The sequence below is a fragment of the Papaver somniferum genome, chromosome 2 (assembly GCF_003573695.1).
Source record: "Papaver somniferum cultivar HN1 chromosome 2, ASM357369v1, whole genome shotgun sequence".
NCBI lineage: Eukaryota > Viridiplantae > Streptophyta > Magnoliopsida > Ranunculales > Papaveraceae > Papaver > Papaver somniferum.
This window is the reverse complement of record NC_039359.1, coordinates 127,055,763-127,066,634: the sequence shown is the minus strand read 5'-3', so window position 1 is coordinate 127,066,634 and position 10,872 is coordinate 127,055,763. Positions and strand designations below refer to the sequence as shown.

General features: G+C 34.2%; 1 non-coding gene across 1 annotated transcript; it reads right to left on the bottom strand.

Annotated features, from left to right (window-relative positions):
- Window positions 1–1,221: 1,221 nt before the first annotated feature.
- On the bottom strand, window positions 1,222–1,304 carry LOC113354915. Its single transcript, XR_003362108.1, has one exon. It is a non-coding gene; the product is annotated as a small nucleolar RNA SNOR75 (small nucleolar RNA).
- Window positions 1,305–10,872: the final 9,568 nt, after the last annotated feature.

Below are 10,872 nucleotides of genomic sequence, written 5' to 3'. Positions count from 1 at the left end.
GTTGCAGAGAAGAGGCTGGAGTAGTGATGATGGGTGCCAGTTGGATCTTCATCCAACCTTGATTTCCAATGTTAGACTGTCGTATGGTCTGTAAGCAACAAACTCTAATAGTTTCAATTTTATCAACGTGCGTAAACCTTATTGTATAATTCATGGGCATATATTTGACAGCAATCAGAGTATTGTTGATAGTTCTATAATGTCCGGTAGACTCGGCAAGCTAGACGAATCTTCCCATTTCAAATGATCTCTCATTGTTCAAGATATGATCAAAGGTAATTTATCTATGCCTCATATTTGTCTATTATTGTTGTTTATGGAAGCAATTAACTGACGGAAAAAAAAGTCTCCACTGTGTGTGGAGCATTTTCTATTAGTAAACTATCCATGTTTTCTTACTGAAACCGTTTTGTATATTGTGTTTTTTTCGATCAAATGTTTATCGTGTGTTTGTGTAACTTTTTTTCATCTTAACTCGGATTTTTAAGATACATTTGATTTTTCAACAACCAGTAGCGGATCTCTCCAAATGTACGGCTTTGATGATTCGTTTATTTGTAATTTTAATAGCGGATCTATCCAAATGTAAGGCTTTGATGATTTGTTTATTTGTAATTTTAATACCTTCTGCTACATCATCACTGTCAACCTGCAAAACTAAACAAATTCCGATGCCCAAAGCAGAACAAACAGTTGCGGTCCGAATTCTGCGGTGTCTTTGCTCCTCGGACTCGGAAGGGGGGCGGACTAGTTGGAACACGGAGAATGCGCCACAACACACAATAAAACCGTATCCAAGCAGCTTTACATAGACGTATTCCCTATGAAATATAAACCGGTTAACAAGGAAACTCTGTAGCCAGTCACATCATCTTATCAAAGTCACATTCTAACATTTAATAAACTGCTATATCCTATGTTTGCTGAGTACAAGAATCACATTCTAAAATTTAATAAACTGTTTATATCCTATGTTTGCTGAGGACAAGAAAGCAAGATGGCCTTCCTTAAGAATGTAGGAACATTTCACTATAGTCATTTTAGGACATGAGAATGGTGCAAGGAACCACAATCGCTGAGAAAATGACTTAATTACCAAAAATAAAATCAACCACAGCAACCTAGATGTAAAAATTAAATCGACAGTATATCCAACTCAATAGCTATTCTTGTTCAAGTTTCATAGTATTTTCAAAAACCTAATGTAATATCTTAATGAGTTCTTCTCAGACAAATGCCTCATTTAACATCAAGATTAAAAATGGATATATCAGTCTCGTCATCTATTTTTCCATCTATTGAGAAACCCATACTTGGTTCATCATCACTGCAGTCTATCTCAAATAACTATTTTCATGCAAAATTTATGGGAAAAAAAAAAACATGAGAGAAACACTAAGATGAATCTGAATGAAGATATAGAAATAAAAGTTACCACCCCCAACAAAACCAACTGGGTCACAAAATTCAAAACCTTTTTAAGTTCAATTCCAAGGTCAGAAAAAAAAACAGGCACTTCAGGGACCAATCTCCTTAACAACGTGGTGCCCAAAGCATTGACTACCTAAGATTAATTTCAGGGTTCACTGATGGAAACACTTGTCATCATCTTTGCCTTTACTTAAAAGGTGCCTCTTTTAAAGTATAAGTGACAAAACTCATGACTCGAATTTATGCCATCTGTTTGTTGACCGGTGATAAGATAAGATATTTATAGAAAAATATAAAATTGTTAAATTTTCTTTGTAGAGACAAATTTTGGATAATGTCGGCTATAATCTTAAAGTCATAATGACAAGTTGGCCACACTCTGAGTCAATAAAAGTATACTAGTGGGATATTTTTGATAAACATTATTACTTAAATCTTCAAAAGCTACTACAACTTCCATGATTTGGCTAAATGGTTCGAGGGCCATCAGTGGCACATGATAGGCTTACGTAATACGAGATGATAGAATATACTCCCCCTGTCTCAAAATAATAGGTTGGTTTCATGTGTAAATTACACATGAAACCAGCCTATTATTTTGAAACAAAGGTAGTAATAATAATACAGTTCAGGTTATTGAAAGAATAATCTCATATAAATGTACACTGTCATGTACCCATTAAAATGCTTCAAAAAGAAAATGTACACATGAGATGCACTGAGAGTGCGTAACTATTTTACTTAGATTGACATAAAATTCATAATCTTTGGAATATTGAGTGAGCGAGTGCGTCCATTTCCATAAATACTAAAAGAGTCAGAATGGATAAAAATAATCAGAAAAATGTATTAGCATGCATACAATCTTTTTTAGATACTTTTATAAGGCCAATATTCAAATGGAAAGAAATAAATATGGATAAGCATCATGGTTTGCAACACACTTACGCTAAATAGATACGGATAAAAACGATACTACCTATAATATATCTGCAAAGTCAATATATATATATTTATATTATGGTCCCCATATTTTGTAACTTTTGCAACGATAAAGTGGGTTTCTAGGTGTTTTTTTTTCAAGAGAAAACCAATGATATTATTATGGAATACCCTTCTTAGACATGAGCACAGTCACCCAGTATTGAGGTAACAAAGTTTTTTCAATTGTTTTTTCCATATAATTTGGGGGTTTTACTTTTCTTATTTTGCTTGATTAAAGAAATGGCACTGTTGATTTTGCTTTGATAAAATAAGTTTTGACAAAGTGTTTCTGGGGAGTGATGTGTGTGTACGTTGCTCTTCAAAAAATTAGCTCACACCATTTCTATGTATATAATATTAGTCGTTGTTTTTGTAATAAAAATAATCATATTTCTAAGCTACCGCCGCCATAAAAAAACATATTCACGTTAAAACGAACTTTAACATTTGAATTATAATAAATTATCTGATTTTTAAAACATGTTGACAAGTCGACCACTCGACTTTGATAAGTGCTAACCATATATGACTTGTCATTACTAGTCGCTTTGCTTTAATTTATTATAGGCTTACATGCACCGAAAACTTAGAAGATTATGATCAACTTTTCCCACCCCTAATATTATCGGTGGACTAATGATAAGATCATATCCGATAAGAAACTTCTTAACAATTTGGTGGTGTGTTTTTCTTTTAATAAATACAAATAGATAAATATATCACATTATACAAAAAAATAAAAAATGATCCATGAAACCTATTCCAGTGTACCAATATGTCACATACATTAGTAACTAGCATTCACATGCATATTATATTAAGATTATATATAATTTGTGTGTTTTATTATTTGGCTTTTTATGTGTAACTCATTCCTTCACAAAATATATGACTCAAAATTCAAACAATTTTGGGCAGTGGTATGACTAAAATATAAAGTTTAAGGAAGACTCATAAAAAAAGTTATTTTTATATTGTTTTTTGGTGGATGTTTTTCTTAGGAAGCTTTAGATTCCTATCGACGTTTACTATGCTTATTACGAGATGTCAAATCTCCTGATGTACCAATTAAAAAAATATATTATTAAAATAAAAGTTTCAAGTTTAGGTTAATTTTATAGAAAAATTGAGTGTGAAATAAAGTGAGAATAGCTATGTCATTAGAGTCTCATCACCATACGCTTAAAAAAAATACAACCACTTTCTTATTTTTTTTGTTTTGTTTTCCATCAAGGTAATTTTCAAGAGTACAAAACAAGGTTTGGATAAGTTTTCTTGTGTTAGTGATGGCCAGGATTTGTCCTCACAAACATAAATCAATGGTTGTTATTCTCTGTGACACACCCTACAATTCGCACGTGTGGCGTTCATACCAATTTTATGAATCAGAAATATTCTAAGCGAAAGGAACTGCAGCGGAAGAATTGCTAGGACATTTGGAAGATTACTTGGTGCGAATGAAACATGTATATCTATTTAAATTCATAAATGACATAAATATTACGGTGGAAAATGACATAAAGTGGTAAGGGAACTGCTGACGACCTTCTAATTTAGAACAAGAGCACGGAGTTCAACATGTATTCAAGGTTATGTACGAGGTCCTGCATCGCCAGATTATATTCCAGGTGCAGATAGGAAAAGAAGGAGGTAATAGGGACAAGACTTTTGAAGTTACAAAAGCATTCATCAAGAGAAACTGTTGGGCACGATTATATGTTGAAGATTTAATGGCAGAGGTTAGCACATACATGATCTCCTTTATAACGTAATGGGTACAAATTTTAAACATGCGTTCTAATGAGTGTTACAAAAATTACAGGAACAACATGCCACGCTGGAGAATTTGTATCCTCAGTTTGACGCCAAAAAATACTATTTGGATGAAATAAAATCCTATTCTCAAGCTATTTGGAGGATCGGCGACATGACAATAACAGATGAGTCGGCTGAAATGAAAGGTTTAACAGATGTGATGAGGAAATGTGCTATCAAAGAGGAGTACGGGGAGACTTCTATTGAGGATATTAATTAGTCGAGTTCAATGAGAAGGGAGCTACTGACAAATAAAACAATACTAGAAATCATCAATCATGTTTCTTTATGTCTCTGAATTTTGTTTTACCGTGTTTCCCTTTCTTCATTTAGTACGTATGTTTCTGTTATTACATTCTGTTGAGGTGTAGCTCCCTTTTCTACATGTTAATCTTAGTACCTTTTATCTGTTTGAGAGACACAGTTAAATTTTAGGAGATTCACTGTATAACCTTACTGATATGATATGATAAGATTTATTCTGTTCTCAGTCAAATTTCGAAGATACATGGGATTAAACAAATAATACCTATTAATGAGGCATATATGTCCTACTCAATTGAGACTATTTCAACTTTTATGGGGAACGTGAATATGAGCAATGTTTGTAAATGTGATTGATTTGGGCCCAACAAGGAACTGATGGGCATAATAATTGGTTGAAGATTTTATGGGAAGGGTTCACGTATATACTGCGCCTTCGAAAAGGAAATACGGGGACAGAGACGGGATTTTTATATTAAAACATAGATATTATTTTCATGAAAAAATAAAATGAAATCAGAGCAAATCTATATTTTTATAAAAATTTAAAAAATGGGAAAAATAAAATAAGGAAATTCCATGTGAATTCTATTAACCCAATGTGGATCGAAATATATAAGGTCTAATAACATATTTAAAATACAAACCCAATACAATTTGGGGACCAATATAGACGGTGTTGGCATCAGAAGGAGTTGATAAGTTTTCGGGACACAATATTCAAAATTAACCAACGCCGAGGCCCGTGCCGTAAATATCTAGTATTTAAATACGTTTTAGTTAGTTAGTAATTTTTCCATACAAGAGTGTTTCTCACTATTTTAAGTAAAAACTGACAATAAGAATTTATTGATTAGAAATATAGTACAAAAACAAAGTAGGGTCATACATCCTTAACTTTTAAGAAATTTAGGGAAAAGAAGAAAAAAAATTAGCACGAGAAAACAACTCCAAATTAATCCTAAGCTTTTAATATGAAGATCTGGTGGATGTCAGGACCCAAGTTTAATTGTGCTTTTATTAGTTAGTAATGAGTTGTTAAGGGCTGTCCACTTGTTATAGGCGCCCATTAGGGTATTTTGAATTGTACGGACCGTTGTCAGTACTCGTGTGAGTCACACGAATGGGGGTCGTGTGTGTGTCCTTCTTATCCTAGTCTGAGTTGTAGAAGACGCTTACGAAAAAGTAAATCTAAGAATTATTATCTCTCATTTCTGTTCTTTCTCTCCCACCTCAATCCTTAGGAATTCATTCCGTTTTTGAGATAATTTGTAAGGATAGTCCTTACAATTGGTATCAGGAGCAGTCGATCTGTAAACCATGGTTAATCAGAAGGACTTTGACGATCTTCACAAGAAATTCAATGCTCTGATGAAGAGTCATGAAGAAATTGTTGAAAAGTTTGATGAAACCTAGGGAAGCATCTCAAACTCGTTAACTGAGATGAGATCCATGGAAGATAAAATCGTTAGCAAACTCAAAGTTGGTAATGGAATTCTCGAAACGCCTAAAGATGCTCATTCACGAAACAAACAAGGAGAAAGTAATGATACTCAAGGTAATCGACTAATCTTTAATCAACTTACTCATCAACACAAGCATAAAATTGAATTTCCAAGATTTGATGGTAATAATCCTAGATTTTGGATTCGCAAGTGTAAGAAATTTTTCCAACTACATATTATGGATGAAGAACAAAAAGTTATGTTAGCTTCTCTATACTTGGATGGTAAAGCAGACGTTTGGTTCCAAGATTATCAAGAGGGTAGGGACATCATAGTATGGGAAGAGTTTGCGGTAGATATCAATTTTCGATTTCAGCAGTTGGGTCATGATGACACAGTGGGGGAGTTCAATAAATTAAGCCAAGAGGGAAATGTGCTAGATGTAGGATCAAAATCTCGCAACGACAATATTTCACAAAATTATCAACAACACAGCACAACAACATCGTAGAAAAATTTCAGAAATGATAAAATAAATGACGTCAGCTAAGATCACGAGAAAGATATGATAGTCCTGCGAAAATTAGAGAGTTTGGGAAATTAAAATTTGTAAGGTTGCGAGAATGTCACAAACCATACCCGAAAATAAAAGACAAATTAGCTGTCATCCACTATGTATTTCCTTATAAATAGTCGTTCGAGTTGTAAAGAGAAGCAAAAATCTTTTTTGAATAAGAAACAAGTAAATAGGAGGGAGAAATTCTAGAGCAGAGATCATTCTTGATTTCTTTATCTTTTCTTGTAAGAACCTTCAAAGATTGATCAATAAAATTAAGAGTGTAAACCTAAAAATGAGTTGATTAATAATGAAATCATATGAGGGGTGTAGTGTAGGATTTCCCGCAACTACATAATGGCGTTAGAAACAGGGAACATTGAAGATCGAAAGTTGAAGATTGTTGTTGAGAATATTCAAATCAAGAAAGTGATTAAATAAATCAGTGAATCAGTTAGAAGGAAGATGAATAGAATTAATGAAGATGACAAAAGATTGGAGTGTAATATGATAACAAAAACGATGGTTAATGAATTCCATGAAAACATAAAAGGAAGAATACATAAACGAAATTTTGAAGGAAGGAAAGTTATGGCGGTAGAAAAGACATCACCCTTGAAAGATTGGGAAAAGAAAAAAAATTACATTCATGGCGGCAGAAATACCAAAAGAAAATTTGAACCACACATCTCCGTTGGTTATCACAGTGCCTATTACGCGAAAAGAGAAGGAGACAACGACAAAATCCACAGGAGATTGAATATTGAACAGAACTTTAATCGATACATGAAGTTCATGGGTTAATATTTTCTCACGCATTTCGGGGAATGGGATTTAAAGATGAAGAAATGTCCAGTTCAACATATTTTGTTCACGGCTTCGGAAAATCCACAACAAAACCTAAAGGAGAGATAGTGGTACGAATTCCACTTGGAGAAATAGAAACACATGTAACGTTGTGCGTGGTGGATATGGAATCGCCATATAATATGTTATTAGGAAGACCATGGATACATGCGATAAAAGTTGTGGTATCAACGTTGCATCAATGTATTAAATTCCCCACACCAAATGGAATAGGTGAAATCAGAGGAGATGTTGACAATGCGAAATTATGTCATCAAATTGAAGTAAAGCATTATGAAAGACAAGCAAAAAAGAAACAATTTCGCAGAAAGTTGGCAAAGGAAGCAAAGAAAGAAGAAGAATTTAGAGTATATATGATAAGGGCAAAAAAAGGCAAAGGAATACCCAGCAAAATTTCGGAAGAAGGAGAAGGACCTATGAAAACAATAAAAGAACCAACACCAATGGGAGAACCTAAACCCAGTTACACTGCCGCAGAACCAACAAAAGAAATAAACGTTGGGACTACAGAGGAACCTCTAATATTAAGAATTGGAACCAAAATGGATATGGAAGATGAAGAAAGAACTGTTAACTTGTTGCGAGAATATAAAGATGTTTTCGCAGGAAGCATGGATGAGATACCGGGAATAGATCCATCAATTCCATGCCACAAGTTGGAGATTAACAAAAATGTAAGACCATTTAAACAGAGAATAAGAAGAATTGCAACAACTTACCATTCCAAAATAGAAGAAGAACTACAGAAAATGCTTGAGGCAGGAATCATAAGAGAAGCTAAATACCCAGAATGGATAGCGAATATGGTCATTGTCCTAAAGAAAAACAAAGGAATCAGGATTTGCATAGATTTCACTGATTTACACAAATCTTGCCCCAAAGATAGTTTTCCGTTACCAGATATTCCTCAAATGGTGGAATCCGCAGCGGGAAATGATAGGGTATCATCTTTATATGGGTACAAAGGGTATAACCAAATCCCTCTCGCTGAAGAAGATCAAGAATATACTGCTTTCTTTGCCCCTAGAGGTTTATATTGTTACACGAAAATGCCATTTGGTTTGCGAAAAGCGGGAGCGACATACCAAACAATGGTAGAGAAGGTGTTCGTAAAATGGATACACAAAACATTAGAAGTATACGTTGATGACATGTTAGTAAAGAGTAAAGAATCTAAAGACCATGTACAAGACCTGAGGGAGATTTTTGAACAAATGCGGCAATATAACATTAAATTGAATCCTGAGAAGTGTACTATTGGAGTTGCATCGGGAAAATGTTTAACTACATTGTATCAAAGGAAGGAATACAGGTTGATCCAGAAAAAGTACAAGTAGTTCGTGACATGCCAACACCAGCAACAATAAAATATGTACAGAAGTTGAATGGGCTTCTAGCTTCGCTGGGGAGATTCATTTCCCGATCATCAGACAAATGCAAATATTTTTTCGATATACTCAAGAAGGGTGCGAAATTTAAATGGACTGATGAATGTGAAAAAGCTTTTTAAGGAATCAAAGAACATCTTATGAATACAACTATTTTACAAAAGGCAGAATCAGGAGAAGAATTATTGATCTATCTTGCGACGACGTCGCATGCATTAAGTGTTGTGTTATTGCGAGTAGACGCAGGAGTGGATAAACCCATTTATTACATTAGCAAAACTTTTAATACTGCCGAGAAGAATTACTCAAAGATTGAAAAGTTAATCTTAGCATTAGTTTATGCATCATTTAAGCTCCGCATATACTTTCAAGCACACAAGATAAAGGTATTAACAAAGGTACCAATTGAATCAGTGATAAAGAATTCTAAAAGATCAGGAAGAGTGGAGAGATGGAATGCACAAGTAGGCCACTTTGATATTAAATATGAAATTTTGTCTTCACCAAAATCACAAGTTGTTGCAGATTTCTTGGCAGAATTTCCTTTAGAAGAAGATGAAGCAGTAAAAGAAATGATGGATGTAGAAGAAGAACATGGAGATCCAAAAGATTTATTAACATAACCAAATAGATGGGAGATATTGGTAGATGGATCATCAAGTGGAGAAGGAAATGGAGTTGGAATTGTTTTAATTTCGCCAGAAGGAATAAAAATGGCTTTTTCGTTCAGATTGGAATTTGCATCCACTAATAATGAAACAGAATATGAAGATGTGATACATGCCTTAATATTCGCAATAGAAATGAAACTAGAAAATGCCAGGATCACTAGTGATTCACAGCTAGTTATTCGCCAAATAAAGGGAGAGTATACTACAAATGAACCATCCTTGAAGAAATACAAGAAGCTGGTTGAAGAATTGTCAGCGAAAATCCCAAAAATAAAATGGAGGCACATTTCAAGAAAGGATAACAGACTCGCAAACGCTTTTGCTTTCATCTCAAGCATGATGACAGATCCAACTGCGAGATGCATAAAAATACAAACACTTATGTCACCATCAATCAATAAAGAAGAAGAAGACGTGGACGTGATGATAATAGACAATGAAGAAGAAGAACAAATGAACAATATCGCAGACTGGAGAATGAAACTTCATGCATATTTGGCGAAAGGAGAAACACCAAGAAATAGATTGGAAACACACAAGTTAAAAAGCCGTGCAACGAATTATGAATTAAGAGATGGGTTGCTATACCGAAAATCCTTTAATGGACCATCACTCAGATATTTGACACGAGAGGAAGGAGAAAAGGTACTAAAAATGTTATATAGTGGGGATGCTGGCAATCATAGTGGAGGAAGATCTTTGGAACATAGAGCAAAAATGCAAGGTTATTACTGGCCATATATGCATGAAGATGCAAAACAAATATCAAGACGTTGCGAAGATTGTCAGCGGCATGGAAAGAAAATACATGCACCCGGAGAACCATTGTCATCTCAACCAGTGTGTGGCCTTTTGGAAAGTGGGGCTTAGATATTGTGGGGCCATTTTTACCAGGATCTGGACAAAGAAGATACTTAATAGTCGCAACAGATTATTTCAAAAAATGGACAGAAGTGAAGGCAGTACAGCATATTCGCGACAAAGATATCTTTACATTCATATTCGAAAATATCATTTGCAGATTCGGAATTCCTGCACAGTTGGTATCTGATAATGGGAAACAATTTGAAGGACAGGACAGAATATATAAATGCTACTTAATGCATTCAAGATAAAATGTGGAAAGTCTACTCCTTTGTATCCACAAGCTAATGGGCAAGTAGAAGCAACAAACAAAACAATTGCAGATATATTAAAGAAGAAATTGGAAGGACATCACAGAGCATGGTGCGAACAAGTACATAATGCAGTATGGGCTTATAATACAACTAGAAGAGAAGCTACTGGAATGTCACCTTTTTGTTTAACATACGGAGTTGAAGCGGTGTTACCAACAGAAGTTGTTATTCCGACAACAAAAAGAGAAGCTTGGGAGAAAAATCTTAGTGCGGGCTTGATTTTAAATAAACTTGATGAATTAAAAGAAAGAAGAGAAAAAGCTTTACAACATA